Consider the following 12632-nt stretch of genomic DNA (forward strand, 5'->3'; position numbering starts at 1 on the left):
CGAATATAGACGGACTAATGAGTTTCTGAAAAGATTCGGCAGGGAACGGGGGTTGGTCGGTATGCAAAGGTTGGAGCTCCTTCAAGTAAATCAGGCTTCATTTTAAAGAACCTTACACACATGCAAGCACACACACAACTTAATTAAAAGAACTCTGTTCCTGCATTGGCCGGGAATCGGACCCGGGTCTCCCGCGTGGCAGGCGAGAATTCTACCACTGAACCACCAATGCTCAGCTGGGAGAACTTCGGCCTTCACATTGCCCTGGATTTAGTAATGGTGCGTAACTGTTACACGTCAAATCCAGGGAAAGGGGGGTTGGGTCAATATGCAAAGTTTGGAGCTCCTTCTAGCAAATCAGGCTTGGCCTTCAAGGCTCATTTTAAAGAATCCCACACACATGCAAACACACACCCCTTACTTAAAAGAACTCTGTTCCTGCATTTGCCCGGGAATCAGAGCCAGGCCTCCTGTGTGGCAGGCGAGAATGGATGATGGAAGAGACTTTTTAACTTTTACTCCTCCCATTTGGAGTGAGGGGGAGATGAAAATCTTATCGGCACCCTAGATTACCCTTTGTGAGTATAGTGGTTTACCACAGGGAGCGCACATGCTCAAGCGCATGGGCACACAACTCGAGTTTCTCTTCATAGACGCATAAATCTTTCGCCTTTTACTAAAGATTTCCGTGGAGGGGAACTTTTCCGAGTGACCTGTATTTTTGGGTGCTCTGCTCACAGCAGAGCTGCACTGCAGTTTCAATAGCAGACTAAATCTGACCACACACCAATGTGCATTGGAGCAAAGCGTGCTTTCTCGTGGACCGTGTTTGCAGCCTTTGCGCTTCCTGTGTCGCAACTTCACATTTTTTTTCAGCCAGCATGGAAAGACAGCACTCTCATGACATGATGGGATCCAAACCTTGGGCTTCAGCTACTTTGGCCCTGTCAGTGACTTATGTACTTCCAGCATTCTTTTCTGCTCACAACAGAGCTGTATTGGAGTGTCAAGAGTAAAACTGGCCACCAGCCAATGGGCGGTGGAACGAAGCGCGCCTCACCACGTTCTGTACTTGCGGCCTTTGCGCTTTCTGCGTCGCAGCTCCAGATTTCTTTAGCCCGCATGGAAAGACAGCACTCTCTCGTACATGACGGGATACAAACAAAGATGGCTTCAGCTCCTTTTGCCCTATCAGTGACTTGTGCATTTCAAGCATTCTTTTCAGATGGCTAAAAGCTGGAGTCGGGAACTTGCGTTGGTGGTATAGTGGTGAGCATAGCTGCCTTCCAAGCAGTTGACCCGGGTTCGATTCCCGGCCAACGCATTTGTTTTGGCTCTGGCTGACGTTGAAGCAGAACTCCTTCTGTGACCTCTGTGAGCACCAAAATCTTTTGGATGAGTCGTTCAGCAGCAGCAAAGAGCTGGGTCTCCCCGTCGGGGAATCGAACCCCGGTCTTCCGCGTGACAGGCGGAGATACTGTACACTATACTAACGAGGAGCTGTACCCGCTGTGCTTCGCCCCCAGCCGACTTGACTTCACAGACATCAGCATAAGGAGCCACTACTCCATGAAAAAAACAAATCAACCTGCCTTGATCTTATTGAGTCTCCCAATATCTTGAATGCTACACATTACAGGGGGTCCTCATTTGGACCACTTTACTATATTACTATTTTTTTTTACTTTTCATAATGGGAACATGAAAAAAAGGATGGGAAATCATGTGGCAGTAACATCGCATTTACGTGGATCATATCGCCCACTGCTAGAATTCTACCACTGAACCACCAATGCTCGGAAAGGAGGGAGAACGTTTGGAATTAACACCGCATTTACGAGTATATTGCCCACTGCTAAACTTCGTCAACCTATAGATAAAGTGAACAAGTTTTATAGGCATTTGACGAATATAGACGGACTAATGAGTTTCTGAAAAGATTCGGCAGGGAACGGGGGTTGGTCGGTATGCAAAGGTTGGAGCTCCTTCAAGTAAATCAGGCTTCATTTTAAAGAACCTTACACACATGCAAGCACACACACAACTTAATTAAAAGAACTCTGTTCCTGCATTGGCCGGGAATCGGACCCGGGTCTCCCGCGTGGCAGGCGAGAATTCTACCACTGAACCACCAATGCTCAGCTGGGAGAACTTCGGCCTTCACATTGCCCTGGATTTAGTAATGGTGCGTAACTGTTACACGTCAAATCCAGGGAAAGGGGGGTTGGGTCAATATGCAAAGTTTGGAGCTCCTTCTAGCAAATCAGGCTTGGCCTTCAAGGCTCATTTTAAAGAATCCCACACACATGCAAACACACACCCCTTACTTAAAAGAACTCTGTTCCTGCATTTGCCCGGGAATCAGAGCCAGGCCTCCTGTGTGGCAGGCGAGAATGGATGATGGAAGAGACTTTTTAACTTTTACTCCTCCCATTTGGAGTGAGGGGGAGATGAAAATCTTATCGGCACCCTAGATTACCCTTTGTGAGTATAGTGGTTTACCACAGCGAGCGCACATGCTCAAGCGCGTGGGCACACAACTCGAGTTTCTCTTCATAGACGCATAAATCTTTCGCCTTTTACTAAAGATTTCCGTGGAGGGGAACCTTTCCGAGTGACCTGTATTTTTGGGTGCTCTGCTCACAGCAGAGCTGCACTGCAGTTTCAATAGCAGACTAAATCTGACCACACACCAATGTGCATTGGAGCAAAGCGTGCTTTCTCGTGGACCGTGTTTGCAGCCTTTGCGCTTCCTGTGTCGCAACTTCACATTTTTTTTCAGCCAGCATGGAAAGACAGCACTCTCATGACATGATGGGATCCAAACCTTGGGCTTCAGCTACTTTGGCCCTGTCAGTGACTTATGTACTTCCAGCATTCTTTTCTGCTCACAACAGAGCTGTATTGGAGTGTCAAGAGTAAAACTGGCCACCAGCCAATGGGCGGTGGAACGAAGCGCGCCTCACCACGTTCTGTACTTGCGGCCTTTGCGCTTTCTGCGTCGCAGCTCCAGATTTCTTTAGCCCGCATGGAAAGACAGCACTCTCTCGTACATGACGGGATACAAACAAAGATGGCTTCAGCTCCTTTTGCCCTATCAGTGACTTGTGCATTTCAAGCATTCTTTTCAGATGGCTAAAAGCTGGAGTCGGGAACTTGCGTTGGTGGTATAGTGGTGAGCATAGCTGCCTTCCAAGCAGTTGACCCGGGTTCGATTCCCGGCCAACGCATTTGTTTTGGCTCTGGCTGACGTTGAAGCAGAACTCCTTCTGTGACCTCTGTGAGCACCAAAATCTTTTGGATGAGTCGTTCAGCAGCAGCAAAGAGCTGGGTCTCCCCGTCGGGGAATCGAACCCCGGTCTTCCGCGTGACAGGCGGAGATACTGTCCACTATACTAACGAGGAGCTGTACCTGCTGTGCTTCGCCCCCAGCCGACTTGACTTCACAGACATCAGCATAAGGAGCCACTACTCCATGAAAAAAACAAATCAACCTGCCTTGATCTTATTGAGTCTCCCAATATCTTGAATGCTACACATTACAGGGGGTCCTCATTTGGACCACTTTACTATTATTACTATTTTTTTTTACTTTTCATAATGGGAACATGAAAAAAAGGATGGGAAATCATGTGGCAGTAACATCGCATTTACGTGGATCATATCGCCCACTGCTAGAATTCTACCACTGAACCACCAATGCTCGGAAAGGAGGGAGAACGTTTGGAATTAACACCACATTTACGAGTATATTGCCCACTGCTAAACTTCGTCAACCTATAGATAAAGTGAACAAGTTTTATAGGCATTTGACGAATATAGACGGACTAATGAGTTTCTGAAAAGATTCGTCAGGGAACGGGGGTTGGTCGGTATGCAAAGGTTGGAGCTCCTTCAAGTAAATCAGGCTTCATTTTAAAGAACCTTACACACATGCAAGCACACACACAACTTAATTAAAAGAACTCTGTTCCTGCATTGGCCGGGAATCGGACCCGGGTCTCCCGCGTGGCAGGCGAGAATTCTACCACTGAACCACCAATGCTCAGCTGGGAGAACTTCGGCCTTCACATTGCCCTGGATTTAGTAATGGTGCGTAACTGTTACACGTCAAATCCAGGGAAAGGGGGGTTGGGTCAATATGCAAAGTTTGGAGCTCCTTCTAGCAAATCAGGCTTGGCCTTCAAGGCTCATTTTAAAGAATCCCACACACATGCAAACACACACCCCTTACTTAAAAGAACTCTGTTCCTGCATTTGCCCGGGAATCAGAGCCAGGCCTCCTGTGTGGCAGGCGAGAATGGATGATGGAAGAGACTTTTTAACTTTTACTCCTCCCATTTGGAGTGAGGGGGAGATGAAAATCTTATCGGCACCCTAGATTACCCTTTGTGAGTATAGTGGTTTACCACAGGGAGCGCACATGCTCAAGCGCATGGGCACACAACTCGAGTTTCTCTTCATAGACGCATAAATCTTTCGCCTTTTACTAAAGATTTCCGTGGAGGGGAACTTTTCCGAGTGACCTGTATTTTTGGGTGCTCTGCTCACAGCAGAGCTGCACTGCAGTTTCAATAGCAGACTAAATCTGACCACACACCAATGTGCATTGGAGCAAAGCGTGCTTTCTCGTGGACCGTGTTTGCAGCCTTTGCGCTTCCTGTGTCGCAACTTCACATTTTTTTTCAGCCAGCATGGAAAGACAGCACTCTCATGACATGATGGGATCCAAACCTTGGGCTTCAGCTACTTTGGCCCTGTCAGTGACTTATGTACTTCCAGCATTCTTTTCTGCTCACAACAGAGCTGTATTGGAGTGTCAAGAGTAAAACTGGCCACCAGCCAATGGGCGGTGGAACGAAGCGCGCCTCACCACGTTCTGTACTTGCGGCCTTTGCGCTTTCTGCGTCGCAGCTCCAGATTTCTTTAGCCCGCATGGAAAGACAGCACTCTCTCGTACATGACGGGATACAAACAAAGATGGCTTCAGCTCCTTTTGCCCTATCAGTGACTTGTGCATTTCAAGCATTCTTTTCAGATGGCTAAAAGCTGGAGTCGGGAACTTGCGTTGGTGGTATAGTGGTGAGCATAGCTGCCTTCCAAGCAGTTGACCCGGGTTCGATTCCCGGCCAACGCATTTGTTTTGGCTCTGGCTGACGTTGAAGCAGAACTCCTTCTGTGACCTCTGTGAGCACCAAAATCTTTTGGATGAGTCGTTCAGCAGCAGCAAAGAGCTGGGTCTCCCCGTCGGGGAATCGAACCCCGGTCTTCCGCGTGACAGGCGGAGATACTGTCCACTATACTAACGAGGAGCTGTACCCGCTGTGCTTCGGCCCCAGCCGACTTGACTTCACAGACATCAGCATAAGGAGCCACTACTCCATGAAAAAAACAAATCAACCTGCCTTGATCTTATTGAGTCTCCCAATATCTTGAATGCTACACATTACAGGGGGTCCTCATTTGGACCACTTTACTATTATTACTATTTTTTTTTACTTTTCATAATGGGAACATGAAAAAAAGGATGGGAAATCATGTGGCAGTAACATCGCATTTACGTGGATCATATCGCCCACTGCTAGAATTCTACCACTGAACCACCAATGCTCGGAAAGGAGGGAGAACGTTTGGAATTAACACCGCATTTACGAGTATATTGCCCACTGCTAAACTTCGTCAACCTATAGATAAATTGAACAAGTTTTATAGGCATTTGACGAATATAGACGGACTAATGAGTTTCTGAAAAGATTCGTCAGGGAACGGGGGTTGGTCGGTATGCAAAGGTTGGAGCTCCTTCAAGTAAATCAGGCTTCATTTTAAAGAACCTTACACACATGCAAGCACACACACAACTTAATTAAAAGAACTCTGTTCCTGCATTGGCCGGGAATCGGACCCGGGTCTCCCGCGTGGCAGGCGAGAATTCTACCACTGAACCACCAATGCTCGGCTGGGAGAACTTCGGCCTTCACATTGCCCTGGATTTAGTAATGGTGCGTAACTGTTACACGTCAAATCCAGGGAAAGGGGGGTTGGGTCAATATGCAAAGTTTGGAGCTCCTTCTAGCAAATCAGGCTTGGCCTTCAAGGCTCATTTTAAAGAATCCCACACACATGCAAACACACACCCCTTACTTAAAAGAACTCTGTTCCTGCATTTGCCCGGGAATCAGAGCCAGGCCTCCTGTGTGGCAGGTGAGAATGGATGATGGAAGAGACTTTTTAACTTTTACTCCTCCCATTTGGAGTGAGGGGGAGATGAAAATCTTATCGGCACCCTAGATTACCCTTTGTGAGTATAGTGGTTTACCACAGGGAGCGCACATGCTCAAGCGCATGGGCACACAACTCGAGTTTCTCTTCATAGACGCATAAATCTTTCGCCTTTTACTAAAGATTTCCGTGGAGGGGAACCTTTCCGAGTGACCTGTATTTTTGGGTGCTCTGCTCACAGCAGAGCTGCACTGCAGTTTCAATGGCAGACTAAATCTGACCACACACCAATGTGCATTGGAGCAAAGCGTGCTTTCTCGTGGACCGTGTTTGCAGCCTTTGCGCTTCCTGTGTCGCAACTTCACATTTTTTTTCAGCCAGCATGGAAAGACAGCACTCTCATGACATGATGGGATCCAAACCTTGGGCTTCAGCTACTTTGGCCCTGTCAGTGACTTATGTACTTCCAGCATTCTTTTCTGCTCACAACAGAGCTGTATTGGAGTGTCAAGAGTAAAACTGGCCACCAGCCAATGGGCGGTGGAACGAAGCGCGCCTCACCACGTTCTGTACTTGCGGCCTTTGCGCTTTCTGCGTCGCAGCTCCAGATTTCTTTAGCCCGCATGGAAAGACAGCACTCTCTCGTACATGACGGGATACAAACAAAGATGGCTTCAGCTCCTTTTGCCCTATCAGTGACTTGTGCATTTCAAGCATTCTTTTCAGATGGCTAAAAGCTGGAGTCGGGAACTTGCGTTGGTGGTATAGTGGTGAGCATAGCTGCCTTCCAAGCAGTTGACCCGGGTTCGATTCCCGGCCAACGCATTTGTTTTGGCTCTGGCTGACGTTGAAGCAGAACTCCTTCTGTGACCTCTGTGAGCACCAAAATCTTTTGGATGAGTCGTTCAGCAGCAGCAAAGAGCTGGGTCTCCCCGTCGGGGAATCGAACCCCGGTCTTCCGCGTGACAGGCGGAGATACTGTCCACTATACTAACGAGGAGCTGTACCCGCTGTACTTCGCCCCCAGCCGACTTGACTTCACAGACATCAGCATAAGGAGCCACTACTCCATGAAAAAAACAAATCAACCTGCCTTGATCTTATTGAGTCTCCCAATATCTTGAATGCTACACATTACAGGGGGTCCTCATTTGGACCACTTTACTATTATTACTATTTTTTTTTACTTTTCATAATGGGAACATGAAAAAAAGGATGGGAAATCATGTGGCAGTAACATCGCATTTACGTGGATCATATCGCCCACTGCTAGAATTCTACCACTGAACCACCAATGCTCGGAAAGGAGGGAGAACGTTTGGAATTAACACCGCATTTACGAGTATATTGCCCACTGCTAAACTTCGTCAACCTATAGATAAATTGAACAAGTTTTATAGGCATTTGACGAATATAGACGGACTAATGAGTTTCTGAAAAGATTCGTCAGGGAACGGGGGTTGGTCGGTATGCAAAGGTTGGAGCTCCTTCAAGTAAATCAGGCTTCATTTTAAAGAACCTTACACACATGCAAGCACACACACAACTTAATTAAAAGAACTCTGTTCCTGCATTGGCCGGGAATCGGACCCGGGTCTCCCGCGTGGCAGGCGAGAATTCTACCACTGAACCACCAATGCTCAGCTGGGAGAACTTCGGCCTTCACATTGCCCTGGATTTAGTAATGGTGCGTAACTGTTACACGTCAAATCCAGGGAAAGGGGGGTTGGGTCAATATGCAAAGTTTGGAGCTCCTTCTAGCAAATCAGGCTTGGCCTTCAAGGCTCATTTTAAAGAATCCCACACACATGCAAACACACACCCCTTACTTAAAAGAACTCTGTTCCTGCATTTGCCCGGGAATCAGAGCCAGGCCTCCTGTGTGGCAGGCGAGAATGGATGATGGAAGAGACTTTTTAACTTTTACTCCTCCCATTTGGAGTGAGGGGGAGATGAAAATCTTATCGGCACCCTAGATTACCCTTTGTGAGTATAGTGGTTTACCACAGGGAGCGCACATGCTCAAGCGCATGGGCACACAACTCGAGTTTCTCTTCATAGACGCATAAATCTTTCGCCTTTTACTAAAGATTTCCGTGGAGGGGAGCTTTTCCGAGTGACCTGTATTTTTGGGTGCTCTGCTCACAGCAGAGCTGCACTGCAGTTTCAATAGCAGACTAAATCTGACCACACACCAATGTGCATTGGAGCAAAGCGTGCTTTCTCGTGGACCGTGTTTGCAGCCTTTGCGCTTCCTGTGTCGCAACTTCACATTTTTTTTCAGCCAGCATGGAAAGACAGCACTCTCATGACATGATGGGATCCAAACCTTGGGCTTCAGCTACTTTGGCCCTGTCAGTGACTTATGTACTTCCAGCATTCTTTTCTGCTCACAACAGAGCTGTATTGGAGTGTCAAGAGTAAAACTGGCCACCAGCCAATGGGCGGTGGAACGAAGCGCGCCTCACCACGTTCTGTACTTGCGGCCTTTGCGCTTTCTGCGTCGCAGCTCCAGATTTCTTTAGCCCGCATGGAAAGACAGCACTCTCTCGTACATGACGGGATACAAACAAAGATGGCTTCAGCTCCTTTTGCCCTATCAGTGACTTGTGCATTTCAAGCATTCTTTTCAGATGGCTAAAAGCTGGAGTCGGGAACTTGCGTTGGTGGTATAGTGGTGAGCATAGCTGCCTTCCAAGCAGTTGACCCGGGTTCGATTCCCGGCCAACGCATTTGTTTTGGCTCTGGCTGACGTTGAAGCAGAACTCCTTCTGTGACCTCTGTGAGCACCAAAATCTTTTGGATGAGTCGTTCAGCAGCAGCAAAGAGCTGGGTCTCCCCGTCGGGGAATCGAACCCCGGTCTTCCGCGTGACAGGCAGAGATACTGTACACTATACTAACGAGGAGCTGTACCCGCTGTGCTTCGCCCCCAGCCGACTTGACTTCACAGACATCAGCATAAGGAGCCACTACTCCATGAAAAAAACAAATCAACCTGCCTTGATCTTATTGAGTCTCCCAATATCTTGAATGCTACACATTACAGGGGGTCCTCATTTGGACCACTTTACTATATTACTATTTTTTTTTACTTTTCATAATGGGAACATGAAAAAAAGGATGGGAAATCATGTGGCAGTAACATCGCATTTACGTGGATCATATCGCCCACTGCTAGAATTCTACCACTGAACCACCAATGCTCGGAAAGGAGGGAGAACGTTTGGAATTAACACCGCATTTACGAGTATATTGCCCACTGCTAAACTTCGTCAACCTATAGATAAAGTGAACAAGTTTTATAGGCATTTGACGAATATAGACGGACTAATGAGTTTCTGAAAAGATTCGGCAGGGAACGGGGGTTGGTCGGTATGCAAAGGTTGGAGCTCCTTCAAGTAAATCAGGCTTCATTTTAAAGAACCTTACACACATGCAAGCACACACACAACTTAATTAAAAGAACTCTGTTCCTGCATTGGCCGGGAATCGGACCCGGGTCTCCCGCGTGGCAGGCGAGAATTCTACCACTGAACCACCAATGCTCAGCTGGGAGAACTTCGGCCTTCACATTGCCCTGGATTTAGTAATGGTGCGTAACTGTTACACGTCAAATCCAGGGAAAGGGGGGTTGGGTCAATATGCAAAGTTTGGAGCTCCTTCTAGCAAATCAGGCTTGGCCTTCAAGGCTCATTTTAAAGAATCCCACACACATGCAAACACACACCCCTTACTTAAAAGAACTCTGTTCCTGCATTTGCCCGGGAATCAGAGCCAGGCCTCCTGTGTGGCAGGCGAGAATGGATGATGGAAGAGACTTTTTAACTTTTACTCCTCCCATTTGGAGTGAGGGGGAGATGAAAATCTTATCGGCACCCTAGATTACCCTTTGTGAGTATAGTGGTTTACCACAGGGAGCGCACATGCTCAAGCGCATGGGCACACAACTCGAGTTTCTCTTCATAGACGCATAAATCTTTCGCCTTTTACTAAAGATTTCCGTGGAGGGGAACCTTTCCGAGTGACCTGTATTTTTGGGTGCTCGGCTCACAGCAGAGCTGCACTGCAGTTTCAATAGCAGACTAAATCTGACCACACACCAATGTGCATTGGAGCAAAGCGTGCTTTCTCGTGGACCGTGTTTGCAGCCTTTGCGCTTCCTGTGTCGCAACTTCACATTTTTTTTCAGCCAGCATGGAAAGACAGCACTCTCATGACATGATGGGATCCAAACCTTGGGCTTCAGCTACTTTGGCCCTGTCAGTGACTTATGTACTTCCAGCATTCTTTTCTGCTCACAACAGAGCTGTATTGGAGTGTCAAGAGTAAAACTGGCCACCAGCCAATGGGCGGTGGAACGAAGCGCGCCTCACCACGTTCTGTACTTGCGGCCTTTGCGCTTTCTGCGTCGCAGCTCCAGATTTCTTTAGCCCGCATGGAAAGACAGCACTCTCTCGTACATGACGGGATACAAACAAAGATGGCTTCAGCTCCTTTTGCCCTATCAGTGACTTGTGCATTTCAAGCATTCTTTTCAGATGGCTAAAAGCTGGAGTCGGGAACTTGCGTTGGTGGTATAGTGGTGAGCATAGCTGCCTTCCAAGCAGTTGACCCGGGTTCGATTCCCGGCCAACGCATTTGTTTTGGCTCTGGCTGACGTTGAAGCAGAACTCCTTCTGTGACCTCTGTGAGCACCAAAATCTTTTGGATGAGTCGTTCAGCAGCAGCAAAGAGCTGGGTCTCCCCGTCGGGGAATCGAACCCCGGTCTTCCGCGTGACAGGCGGAGATACTGTCCACTATACTAACGAGGAGCTGTACCTGCTGTGCTTCGCCCCCAGCCGACTTGACTTCACAGACATCAGCATAAGGAGCCACTACTCCATGAAAAAAACAAATCAACCTGCCTTGATCTTATTGAGTCTCCCAATATCTTGAATGCTACACATTACAGGGGGTCCTCATTTGGACCACTTTACTATTATTACTATTTTTTTTTACTTTTCATAATGGGAACATGAAAAAAAGGATGGGAAATCATGTGGCAGTAACATCGCATTTACGTGGATCATATCGCCCACTGCTATAATTCTACCACTGAACCACCAATGCTCGGAAAGGAGGGAGAACGTTTGGAATTAACACCACATTTACGAGTATATTGCCCACTGCTAAACTTCGTCAACCTATAGATAAAGTGAACAAGTTTTATAGGCATTTGACGAATATAGACGGACTAATGAGTTTCTGAAAAGATTCGTCAGGGAACGGGGGTTGGTCGGTATGCAAAGGTTGGAGCTCCTTCAAGTAAATCAGGCTTCATTTTAAAGAACCTTACACACATGCAAGCACACACACAACTTAATTAAAAGAACTCTGTTCCTGCATTGGCCGGGAATCGGACCCGGGTCTCCCGCGTGGCAGGCGAGAATTCTACCACTGAACCACCAATGCTCAGCTGGGAGAACTTCGGCCTTCACATTGCCCTGGATTTAGTAATGGTGCGTAACTGTTACACGTCAAATCCAGGGAAAGGGGGGTTGGGTCAATATGCAAAGTTTGGAGCTCCTTCTAGCAAATCAGGCTTGGCCTTCAAGGCTCATTTTAAAGAATCCCACACACATGCAAACACACACCCCTTACTTAAAAGAACTCTGTTCCTGCATTTGCCCGGGAATCAGAGCCAGGCCTCCTGTGTGGCAGGCGAGAATGGATGATGGAAGAGACTTTTTAACTTTTACTCCTCCCATTTGGAGTGAGGGGGAGATGAAAATCTTATCGGCACCCTAGATTACCCTTTGTGAGTATAGTGGTTTACCACAGGGAGCGCACATGCTCAAGCGCATGGGCACACAACTCGAGTTTCTCTTCATAGACGCATAAATCTTTCGCCTTTTACTAAAGATTTCCGTGGAGGGGAACTTTTCCGAGTGACCTGTATTTTTGGGTGCTCTGCTCACAGCAGAGCTGCACTGCAGTTTCAATAGCAGACTAAATCTGACCACACACCAATGTGCATTGGAGCAAAGCGTGCTTTCTCGTGGACCGTGTTTGCAGCCTTTGCGCTTCCTGTGTCGCAACTTCACATTTTTTTTCAGCCAGCATGGAAAGACAGCACTCTCATGACATGATGGGATCCAAACCTTGGGCTTCAGCTACTTTGGCCCTGTCAGTGACTTATGTACTTCCAGCATTCTTTTCTGCTCACAACAGAGCTGTATTGGAGTGTCAAGAGTAAAACTGGCCACCAGCCAATGGGCGGTGGAACGAAGCGCGCCTCACCACGTTCTGTACTTGCGGCCTTTGCGCTTTCTGCGTCGCAGCTCCAGATTTCTTTAGCCCGCATGGAAAGACAGCACTCTCTCGTACATGACGGGATACAAACAAAGATGGCTTCAGCTCCTTTTGCCCTAT

General features: G+C 47.7%; 14 non-coding genes across 14 annotated transcripts; 7 read left to right on the forward strand and 7 right to left on the reverse strand.

Annotated features, from left to right (window-relative positions):
* Nucleotides 1-161: 161 nt before the first annotated feature.
* Nucleotides 162-232, reverse strand: trnag-gcc (transfer RNA glycine (anticodon GCC)). Its single transcript has one exon. It is a non-coding gene; the product is annotated as a tRNA-Gly (tRNA).
* A 399-nt stretch (nucleotides 233-631) lies between these two features.
* On the forward strand, nucleotides 632-747 carry LOC141285712 (U5 spliceosomal RNA). The gene has a single exon (XR_012338837.1). It is a non-coding gene; the product is annotated as a U5 spliceosomal RNA (small nuclear RNA).
* A 1320-nt stretch (nucleotides 748-2067) lies between these two features.
* trnag-gcc (transfer RNA glycine (anticodon GCC)) lies at nucleotides 2068-2138 on the reverse strand. Its single transcript has one exon. It is a non-coding gene; the product is annotated as a tRNA-Gly (tRNA).
* A 399-nt stretch (nucleotides 2139-2537) lies between these two features.
* On the forward strand, nucleotides 2538-2653 carry LOC141285643 (U5 spliceosomal RNA). The gene has a single exon (XR_012338768.1). It is a non-coding gene; the product is annotated as a U5 spliceosomal RNA (small nuclear RNA).
* Nucleotides 2654-3974: 1321 nt separating this feature from the next.
* Nucleotides 3975-4045, reverse strand: trnag-gcc (transfer RNA glycine (anticodon GCC)). Its single transcript has one exon. It is a non-coding gene; the product is annotated as a tRNA-Gly (tRNA).
* Nucleotides 4046-4444: 399 nt separating this feature from the next.
* Nucleotides 4445-4560, forward strand: LOC141285714 (U5 spliceosomal RNA). Its single transcript, XR_012338838.1, has one exon. It is a non-coding gene; the product is annotated as a U5 spliceosomal RNA (small nuclear RNA).
* Nucleotides 4561-5881: 1321 nt separating this feature from the next.
* On the reverse strand, nucleotides 5882-5952 carry trnag-gcc (transfer RNA glycine (anticodon GCC)). Its single transcript has one exon. It is a non-coding gene; the product is annotated as a tRNA-Gly (tRNA).
* A 399-nt stretch (nucleotides 5953-6351) lies between these two features.
* On the forward strand, nucleotides 6352-6467 carry LOC141285644 (U5 spliceosomal RNA). Its single transcript, XR_012338769.1, has one exon. It is a non-coding gene; the product is annotated as a U5 spliceosomal RNA (small nuclear RNA).
* A 1321-nt stretch (nucleotides 6468-7788) lies between these two features.
* trnag-gcc (transfer RNA glycine (anticodon GCC)) lies at nucleotides 7789-7859 on the reverse strand. Its single transcript has one exon. It is a non-coding gene; the product is annotated as a tRNA-Gly (tRNA).
* A 399-nt stretch (nucleotides 7860-8258) lies between these two features.
* On the forward strand, nucleotides 8259-8374 carry LOC141285730 (U5 spliceosomal RNA). The gene has a single exon (XR_012338855.1). It is a non-coding gene; the product is annotated as a U5 spliceosomal RNA (small nuclear RNA).
* Nucleotides 8375-9694: 1320 nt separating this feature from the next.
* trnag-gcc (transfer RNA glycine (anticodon GCC)) lies at nucleotides 9695-9765 on the reverse strand. The gene has a single exon. It is a non-coding gene; the product is annotated as a tRNA-Gly (tRNA).
* A 399-nt stretch (nucleotides 9766-10164) lies between these two features.
* Nucleotides 10165-10280, forward strand: LOC141285734 (U5 spliceosomal RNA). Its single transcript, XR_012338859.1, has one exon. It is a non-coding gene; the product is annotated as a U5 spliceosomal RNA (small nuclear RNA).
* Nucleotides 10281-11601: 1321 nt separating this feature from the next.
* On the reverse strand, nucleotides 11602-11672 carry trnag-gcc (transfer RNA glycine (anticodon GCC)). The gene has a single exon. It is a non-coding gene; the product is annotated as a tRNA-Gly (tRNA).
* A 399-nt stretch (nucleotides 11673-12071) lies between these two features.
* Nucleotides 12072-12187, forward strand: LOC141285715 (U5 spliceosomal RNA). The gene has a single exon (XR_012338839.1). It is a non-coding gene; the product is annotated as a U5 spliceosomal RNA (small nuclear RNA).
* The last annotated feature ends 445 nt before the right edge of the window (nucleotides 12188-12632 follow it).

This window comes from Garra rufa, chromosome 14 (genome assembly GCF_049309525.1).
Source record: "Garra rufa chromosome 14, GarRuf1.0, whole genome shotgun sequence".
NCBI classification, from domain to species: domain Eukaryota; kingdom Metazoa; phylum Chordata; class Actinopteri; order Cypriniformes; family Cyprinidae; genus Garra; species Garra rufa.